At 39.3% G+C, this 12,046-nt stretch overlaps 1 non-coding gene across 1 annotated transcript; it reads right to left on the minus strand.

Annotated features, from left to right (window-relative positions):
- Positions 1 to 4,300: 4,300 nt before the first annotated feature.
- Positions 4,301 to 4,493, minus strand: LOC138781866 (U2 spliceosomal RNA). Its single transcript, XR_011361581.1, has one exon. It is a non-coding gene; the product is annotated as a U2 spliceosomal RNA (small nuclear RNA).
- Positions 4,494 to 12,046: the final 7,553 nt, after the last annotated feature.

Genomic DNA, 12,046 nt, shown 5'->3' on the forward strand with positions numbered 1-12,046 from the left:
GGGCCTGTCCTCCTACTGTCTGCTCAACTTTTCTTTAAGACTAAGCAGCCAGGCATCATCTCATCTCCTGCCCTTCTAATACAAGGTTCCTTCTTAGCCCCGAGTAGGAACTAACAACAGCTCTTCTCAGGTTTGGCATCCTCTTCAGAGCTAAACACCTTCTGTTTTAAGGGAGTTTCCATGCAAAATTTATTGATGACCTATTCTCATCAATATTAATACAGTAAGTTGCTGGGGCTTGTGAACCCAGCCTAAGGACCCTATTACACAGATTTATCTGACAGATCATTGAAGCCAAAGCCAGGAACAGACTATAAACGGAGAACAGGTCATAAAGGAAAGACTGAGATTTCTTCTCTTTTCCAATCCAGTCCTGGCTTTGGTCTTAAAAATCTGTCTGATAATCTGTGTGTAAGAGGGCCTTAAAGTGTCACTGTCGTTTAAATTGTTTTTGCAGAAATCAATAGTACAGGTGATTTTAAGAAACTTTGTAATTGGGTTTATTAGCCAAAAAATGCATTTTTATCATGAAAAAGCATTTTAAAGCTCTATCCCCTGTCTTCATGATTATCTATGGGGAGGGGAGGGGTGGAGGGAGATGAGACACCAAAACAGGACAACAAAGAGTTAATTTACAGCTACATCATGCAGCTCCCGCTGTGTAATCCTTTGTTCTCTGCTCTCTGCTGGCGACTAATCTCCCTCCTCCCCCTCCCCCTTCCCTCTCCATAGAAGAGACAGGGGCCTGACTGATGTATAAGAGTTGAGATTTCCTGATAATGAGTAGTGAATGAGAGGGAGGGGGGAGGGGCTGGGGAAAGTCTTTATGAATGCAGATAATGGCATATTTGTCTAATAAACCCAATTACAAAGTTTCTTAAAATTACATGGACTATTGATTTTTGCAAAAAAAAAAATAAAATAAAAAATAAAAGGACAGTGTCACTTTAACCCCCCACTTTAACAGGGGGGCTTCTAGTATAAGTGTTAAAAAAAAAAGTGTGATTATTAATAAAAAGCCCCCTCCCCTAAAAGTTTAAATCACCCCCCTTTTCCCATGTTATAAACAAAAATAAATAAATAAACATGTTATCGCCGCGTGCGTTATCACCCAAAATATTAATTTATTTAATTCCTGATCTCGCACAGTAAAAGGCGTAAGCACGGTAAATCCCAAAGTGCAAAATTCCACATCTTTGGTCACATCAAATCCAGAAAAATTTAATAAAAATCGATTAAAAAGTCACATATGCGCAATCAAGGTACCGATAGAAAGAACACATCATGGCGCAAAAAATTTACACCTCACACAGCCCCATAGACCAAAGGATAAAAGCGTTATAAGCCTGGGAATAGAGCGATTTTAAGGAACATATATTTGTTAACAATGGTTTAAATTTTTTAAAAGCCATCAAATAAAATAAAAGTTATACATGTTACATATCGTTGTAATCGTAATGACTTGAGGAACATCTATAAGAAGTCAGTTTTACCCCAGGGCGAACGGCGTAAAAATAAAAATCCTCCAAATAAAACATACTTTATGAAAAAATTCAGCCTGTCATTGCAAAGTACAATTAGTGACGCAAAAAATAAGGGCTCATGTGGGTTTATAGGTGGAAAAAAATGCAACTGCTATGGCCTTTTAAGCACAAGGAGGAAAAAACGAAAACCCAAAAATTTAAATTGGCCCGGTCCTCTAAGGGTTAAGAAATCAATAACATATGTGCAATGAGGCATCGGAAGTGTATATTTTGGGGTGAACTCCCGCTAGGTCAGCTGTTACGTCGGTGTGGCAGCTGAGTAGGTCTATAGTCACTTGGGCACTTGTCACGGTAGCCTATATTGGTATAGGACCCACCCAGGATGATTTGGCATCTTCCCCAACTCCGGAGGAGATTAACCTAAGTGTAGAGCTGTGTGTGCGGAAGAGATAAGCCAGAGTCCAGTGCTTTAGCAGAGTAGAACAGTTCACTTAGGATAAACGTAGTGTAATACATGAAGAATACTCGTGGTGACAATACAGTCCAGTGCAATACAACAGTTGCAGTTTTGCAATAACTCAGGTGCTAGTAGTTGTGGTAGGGACCAGGTACTTGTAGTAATAAGGTGCTTTGCAGTAGAAGGAAAGTAGAGGAGAGGAATTTCCGGAGAGGGATTGCCAGAGGGGCCCTGCCCAAGGTACGACAAGTGTACTCTGCCAGAACAATAGAGGTGTGTAGAAGAAGAGATAGAGAATACTCATACTCCCAGATTACTTCTAGTCTTGACCCCAGATTCCCAAGCCTTCCCAGTTTTTCTGCACTGCGCAGTGGAATGCGGTGACTTTCCTTAGTACCTTTGTTCCACTGGGGTCAGTTTCTGTGACTTCTAAGGTAACTGCCCTGCACTTTTTAGAGAGGTTCCTGGCTTGGGCAAGGGGTTCCCTGTTTGGCTAGTCTCCCTTTGTAAAAAGTTTAGCACTGCATAGCGGTTCTAGTGCTCATAAGAAAGAAACTGACTTGTCTAGTTGCGTCCCTGTTAGAAGACCTGGCCAAAGCCAGGCCCAGGCTTGGCTTCTACAAAGACTTGTTTGTTTGCTTCCTCCCACCTGGAACTAAGTCCTCCCTACAGAAGCTAAATAAACCATCCTGTAATTGGTGGCGTGTATGTGTGGAGAGAGAGAAAGAGTGGAGGATAAGTCAGAAAAAGAGGGAAAAATATCTGCACCTTTGACTGAAACAGACATAACACGAGACATAAAACACTTAACCCCTTTTCTTCCTTCAGCTGTGCACAGGATCGGCTACATACAAACACGGTAGCGACACCTAGTGGGGAAAACACAGAATACAGTTGCAGCCTCTCCCACCCTGTAAACCTAAGTGAAAGCTTTGCACAGGTACATAAGGACAGCACCATGTACTGGGACACTACATATGGTCTTTTGGATTTCATTGATGACTAGACTAGGAAAATTGTACCTGAAAGTGTTTTAGCCGTGGGACTTCTACAGGTAAAACATTCTTTCAAATTGCATTGCAAGGCCGTGGCAATCCATTATAAGTTTGTGCAGTTGTGTCATGCAGTAACAGAAACATGAGTTTTTACATCTCTGTTATAAAGGTTGAAAGGGGTATTCACATTTCAATGTGTTATCCTCTATATATAAGATAGGTGATAACAAGCTAATGGGTGGTGTTTACCTGCTGGGAACCTCACTGACCCAAGATTGCGGACAAAATTATCCCCAGCAAAGAGTTCAGTGTTCAGAAATATTTTAAGGCCCCATAGAGAAGCAATGAAGATGTCACCATTATACATGCAGTGTTCTCCACTCATTGCATAGACAATTTCTCTGTTCTTGTGATTGGTGAGGGGGACAGCAGACAGAATGGATGTTGGATGGAGCATAACAAGTTGATATGGGAATACCCCTTTAATTTGGTACTTGCTTTAAAGGCATTTATGGCATCTATAGAACCATAATGGAGGAAGATATTTACATTCTTAGCTAGATTCTCTAAAGACCCCTGGTTCCTTACATCTGGGACACCTATCTATCAGACATTTATTGAGTGCACCATTTTACAGTACTTATTACAGTACCTCTGCTACCCCAAAGCTCTTGCTCTTGAGTGAATTAAGAAAGAGAATAAATACCCATAATGATGTTTAATTTCATGGATTTGTTTTGTCCTATTGGCGAATATGTTGCACAGCCCTCTGTTTATACCTCCATTGCATATAGTTGTCTCATCATGTCTCTTGTACACATTTCTGCAAAGCTTTTCAGCAAGAATAAAATATTTTCTACGAGCCGTAGATACATTATGCAAATATGTAAGCTTTGCTTTTCTTCTATGCCTTAGCAGTCTGTCCTCATTTAATACTTTTATCCTATAAGCTTTCTGAGCAGCAGTGCACCATTTCTATGCTTCCCAGGAGATAGGGATTAGAGTGTTTTCTTCTGGGGGTTAAATAAATTGATACAATAATTAGACTTTTGCTTATAGACCTTATAAAAGTTGTTTGTATATAAGTCCTAAATATTGTTAATATACTGTGAAATTAAATCTATTAATAAAACATTATGTGGTTTATTTGGCCTATTTATGTATTTAACATCGAATGAAAGAGGCTTAGCAGATACAGTATCTCTTAATGTTGTAGATAGCCATATAAGGTGGAGCAGGGGAGAAAGGAAAAGCTGGAGGTGGTAGGCTTAAGACCTTCTAGAAATATTTAGTGGAGTGAAGGTGTCCTACTTTACATTTTGTTCAGGGCCCCTTTCTCCATAAAACAAGGTTGTTGTTGTATTTTTTTGCGCAGTGGACCTGGAGGCACTGACAATATCAGGCCAATGCTTGTAGAGGACAGAGCAAACTCTTTTTTCCATCTCCCTGTTCTAAAAATCCATTCAATATATGGTCCCCAGATAGGGGGCGTATCAGATATTAAACTGATAAGAACAGATACTACACTTGAACTTAGTCAAAAGGCCGAGAAGCGATAAAATGCTTTTACTATATTATTTTATTAATAAAACCGTCAGATAACTATCTACATTCCATGGATTCATCCTTGATATTTTAATGAATTATTTCTATATTATATCAGGTTATTATTTTAGGCATTATATGATAAATATACCCCCCAAAATAGATTTTGTTCTATTGCCTTTCTTTTCTCTTGCCTCCTTTGTTTCTTGCTAAGCGTGTAATACTATTTGTTGGGATAAACTGATAACTCTTCTTACACAATGTCCTATGTTACACAAGCATGAAAGGAGCAGCTTATTTTATCTCTGGAGAGTGTCTTTATTTAGCTATCTGCATTCAGGTCCTTGCAGAAAATTGATCTCCTAGGAGCAGATTTAAAGCACTGTGTGATATTTTGACAGATGATTTCTACCAAATAAGAGACCCTGCCTTGAAACAAGCCCTGTGAACACATTGCAAGCAGTAATATATGTGCATTAATCTTTAAGCTAGAAACGACAAGCCTTCCATTTTCCACACTTTCTTTTCATTTACCTCACGTAACTGACCAAAAATCTTGTGTGAGATTCCCCCCAAGACCACAGAGTCCGACCTGCGTCTGATAGGGAGCAATCAAATGTCAGTCAGGAGAGACAGGAAACGTCCCAGGCAGAATGCATGTACAGCCAATCCCTAACCAATGTAACAAGCGTCAAGGGGGAGGGCGTCAAGGGCAGAGAATATTTTCATTTTTAATATTTTTCATTTACCATTTGAACTCCTCTTTTCTATTGAGTGTTGCTGCTGCTCTTTGGATATTATGTGTTTAATTGACAATATCGCATTTGGGCTCATCATATATGGTGGACCAAGCGGGCATAAAACCTAGAATCTAAATGGATGTACTGTAAATGCATTTATCTTATGTTCCAAGCTTGTCATTATTTTACTTTAAGGGGGATGTACAGGGACATAATTTTTATATACAGTATATGGTTGGGTATGTTGTAAGAAAAAAAAAAAAAAAACTCGAAAAAAAACAACTCACCTTCCCCAATCTTCCACAGATCCCAGTCTGACATCATCTGGTCCCCACTTGCTACCACTACTTCCTGATTTGAAGGGGACATTCACACATTTGCAAAATACTGTCCATGCATGGACAATATTCTGCAGACTGGACCTCCGAGCTCCCAGGAGCATGATTCATCACATCACAACGGTAATAATAATCAGGAACCTGAAAAATACTTAAAAAAACATACAGAAACACAAGATATATAGAGATATAAAAGACAAAGCACGCCATCAATAATACCTCAGTGGACTGAATAAGAACAATCCAGAAGGATCACAGATACAGAACATTTTGAAGTGTTGTGGGACTTCACATCTTCTTCATCCTTTGCTCCAAGAATCCCAAAAACATGTTCCCAAATGCATCTGCCGAGTTGCCTTGTGGTGAGACCAATATAAATCAGTTGACAAGGATATACTGCAAAGTAGACATCATTCTCAGTATCACATCTAATATGATGACTAATCTTGTACATTTTTGAATTGTCGTATTTGTGAAATATGTTTTTTTTAAGGTTTGGACAGGCCATTTATTTGTTACATAGACAATTTCCCCAAGTGACCCAAAGATCCCAAGTGGTTTTTGTACTTCATAGTGACTTTGGACCAATAGATCATGAAGATTCTTAGATTGTCTGTAGGTAAACTGTGTGTATACTGGTAAAGATGTATAGTCCACCGCTCCATAAAATTTCAAGGCTTTATTGTAAAACATTTTAAAAATACCAACCCATTTTAAAATACACATCAACTTTTTGCGGAATCTCATCCCTTAGTCATGGCCATGATTAGGGATGAGATCCTTACAAAAATAAAATTATGGTTATTATCTTTGCCATCATGTCTGCACGCATGCGCAGTTCGGAATTATGTACGCTATTGACGCCATCTTACTGTTTACGGAGGTTACGTATTGGATCTTCACCTGGATTGTCATTCATCCATACTTTTTTGCACATGCGCAGTTCATAGGTCTATACTAGAGATAAGCGAACCAGACGGATTTCTGGTTCATATGAATCAGGCGTTCCTTACGATGTATCCACCCACTGCACGGAGTCGGCAGACAGCGGGAGTCAGACGCCGAGATTTCTGATTCATACGAACCAGAAATCCGGCTGGTTTGCTCATCTCTAGTCTGTATGCCATGGACACCATTTTGTGATGTTACAAGGTATCGTTGGTGGACTCTTCTCAGTGTCAGGTTGGTGCTTGATATATGATTTATGGCAGGTGCTTCCCCCTTTTTTGAGCTATAAATAAGAGCCCTATACAGCAACAGCATTCCTTACCCCTGACAAAGTTCAGATTGGGACGTAACACGTAGGGCATCATGGGTTGCCACGAGTCGCTCCTCTCCCTCTGCATTTGGTGATATGATTTATTGCTTATTGTGGTACTGTGTTTGATTGCACTCATGTATTGCATGTTTATTTCTTAGTTTACACATCATTCACTTAGCACTTTATATCACATTCATTTTTGATTCATCCACGTTTTCTCCCAGTTTTTTTGGTGAGTTTATATTGTTTTATATTATATAGGAGGGATTGTGGAGCTGGCCAGGGGGACCCTTGACATTTTATGGGTCTCACATGATTTCCCTTCTGGGGGATTTTTTTATTGTTTTTAATTATATGTAGGGTTCCCTTTCCCTTGTCATTGTCTTTTTGTACATTATTTGGTATATTCAATAAACTTATTATTTGACTGTCTACTTTTGGTGTGCTCCTTTTACATGACATACCCCTGTTCTTTTGTGTAGTAGGAATGAGATCCTGCAACGCAAAGCCTTGAAACTTCATAGATCTGTGAACTATATAAGCATCTTTACCAGTGACTCATCAGGGAAGCAGCCCTCAATATTGTTCCAACATGCTCTGACACGGGAGAAACTGCACCTTTGCTTTGGGTACCATTCAGATGGTGAGCTGATGAACTTCTTTTAATTTTAGTATAGTTTACTGTTCTCCTTAGTATTTGTCAGCATGCCATTCTTGTCAGGATGCCAATGGATATCTGTAGCAGACAACTTAAATGCAGTGTGTACCGGCCTTAAAAATGCCTCTAATATGAACAATAAGTTTGGTTGACATTTGGTCAATGGCCATTCTAAGCTGAATGTGCCTGACCTCTGACTGCTACACCACTTAGGGCCTGGCAAGGACCGGCATGGGTGACCTTTGAGAAAAGTTTTGTTGGAAGCACTGTATATCTTGCAAATACCTGCAATCAAGACTAACCAATACCTTTATTTTCATCTGGACATGTATGGCACATCGACAGGATGTCCAATAGATGTAAGTCTCCCCTCTGAGACCTACACCTATCTTGAGGTCAAGGGGTACCTAGCTTCGTCACCACTTGCTTGCAGCTGTAAGAAAGTGGCATCTGGAGGTGGAATCTACATCTATTAGACATTAATTACATGTGCTGTGCACATACATACCTAGTTGGGAACAACCTTTTTAACCACATGGTAAAAAACTGTAAGTTTCCATCTATTTATTACATGGATGACCTATGCTTTGCATGGCTGGCATGTACAACATTTCCCCTGAAGCATCCCTTATACAGAATAGCTGTCTGAAACTGACAAAATTGGATGTTCAAAGGTTTGGGGACTTTACTTTAGAATATGCACTGAAGAAATGACTTAGATAGTCTTTAGTATCATTGCCAATTTTAGCTTCAGACAATTGGGTCACTCTTAGAAATGATGCTTGTATACCTAAGGCCTTTGTACTTTTTGAAGTTTGAGACAAGTATTGCTACAGTCACATAAATTATATTTTTAGGAAAATTAGCCAGCAATAAATTAAAAAAAAAGAAAGTTTACATTTCTACCTGGGGGGAAACAAGAACCAAGAAATCCAATTAGAGGATCTTGGCAATGCAGTCAAGTTTTTCTGGACTGATGAGTTTAAGAGAGAAAAACAGTTTTCTGCTGTTGGCACTTTCATTCAAGCAGCTTGAAGTGAAATACAAGTTAAGATTTCAAACTAAATTAAAATCATAATAAAGATTTTAAAAAATATTTCACTGAGCAAGAATAATAGTATATTTCCTATACACAATGCTATTTGTCCTATTTAAAGAGGCTTTCCAATTTAATGGAATGACAGCCTAATCATTTTTACAATGAAAGGTTATTCAACTTTCTATTACACACAGTGTTTCAATTCCTCACTGTTTCAAAGGTTTTTTTATCTGTTAATAAAATATAAAGATAACATAGCCTAAGGGTAGCTTCACACACACCGTATCGCAGCGTATTTTCTGCCGCAGATCCGCAGCAGATTAGATCTAAATAACTGAACACAGCATCAGATATGCACCATCAAATCTGCTGCAGATCTGCTGCTGATCCAGTGTGTGTGTAAAGCCACCCTTAGACTTAATACTTTTCACATCTAACAACTAAATAAATAAATAAATAAATAAAGGGGTATCATACAGTATGTAAGTTAACAGTGATTAATAGCCAACTCCGATTTCTATCTAATGTATATGGCCACCATTTAAAGGGATTTTTTCACAAATGTTAGTTGTGGCATATTACTAGGATATGGCAGAATTTTCTTATTAGTGGTGGTCTGACAGCAATCCACTGTGCATCTGAACAAAGCTGTGTAGGGATGGTAGGAGCAACCAGTCTCAGAGCAGTGCAACCTGTGCACATGGTACATTTATCCTCCTCCTCGTGGGTGTACTCAAAGTATTTCAAATTTTATCAGACTCCCTGCTAAGTTTAAAATTCAGGATCTGCTGAATGGGAAGCAGAAACACTAGAAATAAGCCAATGAATGCATGAGGCTGTAAACAAAGTGCAGTTTTTAGGAAAACTGTCACTACAAGTGTATTCAAATAGGATGAATAATATGAAGGGAGGGCTTGCACTTCTCCTTTCTGTTGGATCCTCTTTTGGCTTTGGTTTTCCAAAAAACTTCGGGTTCACACTACTTAAGACACTGGCCATTCTGTGACCCGGCTGTGTCAGCGAAGTTGTCAGAGAAGTTTATCCCGGCCTGTAATGCAGTACCAGCCGGGATAAACTTTCTTTCTATTGAATTGGGATGCGGGAACATCCATGTGCGCCTGCATCCCAATAAACCATTGAACACAATGGAGAGTGCGGCCGCATTCTCCATTGTGTGACATGTCAGGCTTGTGCGGCAGCTATTCAATGAATAGGGGCTCCACAAAACTGACATGTCAGTTTTTGCTGTAGCCGCTAGGGATCCCTGCCGGAGTGTATACTATGTGTACACTCCATCCGGGATCCCATTCATTTTCCATTGAATGTATTTTTTTTAATTAATCACAGCCACTGTTGTATTAAAAAAATACTTTGTGTATATGTACTTTTCTGTTTCTGCATGTTCTCTGCCTCAATATCTTAACATTACTTTACACAGACATAGGCAGCAGATTTATCAATCTTTCCAAGGCAAAAAAAAAAAAAAAAAACAGACAGATTGGTTGCTATCTGTCTAATACAGAAATGTGCCTAATTTATGTCTCGGACAGATTGATAAATCTGGGCCATAATGTATAAACAAATATTTAGAGACATACCCTGAAATTATATGTAAAAAAATAGGTCAAAAATTCCCTAATAAAATAAATTTTTCACAGTAAAGTCACATTTCTAAGAAAAAAATAAAATAACAGCATCAACATTTCTAAAACATGTTTTATTCTATAAACATCACAAAAATGCAAATAACATGTTTGGCATTTTCAAGTGATCACACGTCAGTAAATGGTGTTTAAAAAATAATCGAATTGCTTTGTTTTCACGCTAAACCAGATGTGTGTCAGAACAACGTCACTCTGCTGCTGAAACAACAGCCTAAGGCCTCATTCACGCGTCCATAAGTGCAGCCCATAATTGCAGACATGCAGTTGTAAACTGCACCATGGATCTGTGCATCCATAAGGGTTCGCAATTCATGGACCTTTCCATAGACTGACAGTGATCCCTGTCGCAATGGTGGGTCTGTACCTGTGCATTTTTTTGTTAAACAGATTACAGCCCTGTACGCATGTATGGACGCGTGAACAGGGCCATTAAAATGTATTGGTCCTAAGTGCTGTACACAATTGCAGGACTGCAATTATGGATGGCACTACAGGCATGTAAATGAGGCCAAAAGAGGAGGAACACTACTCCCAGCTGTAACACAGATTGTGATAGGCAGACTGCCTCGATACCACCCCGAGTGTTCTCCCATGACTGTCAGAGTATGCAATAGTAAAAAATATAAATAACTATAGACATACACCAAGCCTATGGGGTAAATGTTAGAGATAACTTGAAGCACTTATATTGAAAACCACATGTATAGGTCTGACTAATGTCAGGGCCATGTTACTAAATATTAGTTGGTAAAGACAGAGCATTAAGGTCTAAACAGGGACCAATATTTAGACCCATTAACATAAAGAATAGGGCAACACTAAACAATAAGGTGGTATATCAGCATTATGTTCTCAGTGGCTGGACACAAACTGGCTCCTATGCCCCATCTCCGACTCTGGGAACCCAAGTTACCAGATACAGCAGGCCAAAGGGTACTCGCATTAGCTGGTGACACCAAGACAGAATCATCACAGGTTCAATGTGCCTCATTGCTCCTTTTGGACTGTCCGACACGTCATATCTATCTATCCTCCATCTGCGTTATTCAGGGATCTCATAGTGCAGTATATACAGCGCCCTCCTTAAGTCATCAGTACTGCATATCTGAATACTGTACCACAGACTACATACTCAGTTCTTTCAATTAAAGCAACTCTGTAGCCACCAACCCACCCCACCAAACCACTAGTACCATCTGTTTTATGAGAGCAAATCCTTACTGGTTGTGTCTTTTAAAATCTGCCCGGTGCCTTGGTTAGAGCAAAAAATTATCTTTTAGGCTATGTTCACACTACCTAAAAGTACGGCCGTTGTTTTTCCTATTCATCACTTGTCTAAACATGTGACACATGTACAATGTTTAGATGAGTGAGAAATAGAAATCCTGCCTGGGAATGTTACTAATGATAAGGAGGGTGGGGAGGAAGAAAAGAGAGGCGTTGCAGACCTGGGGCACAGACACACTAGACCACGCCAGTATGACACGGCACTGCAGATTAAAAAAATATTTTTTTTTGCTCTAACCAAGGCAACAGGCACATTTTAAAAGACACAACCGGTAAGGATTTACTTTCATAAAATGGATGGTACTAGCGGTTTGGTTGAGGTGAGTTGGTGGATACAGAGTCGCTTTAACCCAAACCAGCAGGTCCACAACTGGGGTAAAGATATTTATCTTTACTCCAGTTGTGGACATGCTGGTTTGATAACTGAACATAGCCTTTCTGTGTTTTCAATCCACTCCTGGTTTTGGTGCAATATGAGGACCACAATACTGACTGAAATATTCTGTGTGTGAACCCGGCCTAAAAGTGAAAATGGTGAAATGCCTCAGGTAAACAAAATTGAGGCCACATTTGAACTA

This window comes from Dendropsophus ebraccatus, chromosome 1, assembly GCF_027789765.1.
Source record: "Dendropsophus ebraccatus isolate aDenEbr1 chromosome 1, aDenEbr1.pat, whole genome shotgun sequence".
Taxonomy (NCBI): domain Eukaryota; kingdom Metazoa; phylum Chordata; class Amphibia; order Anura; family Hylidae; genus Dendropsophus; species Dendropsophus ebraccatus.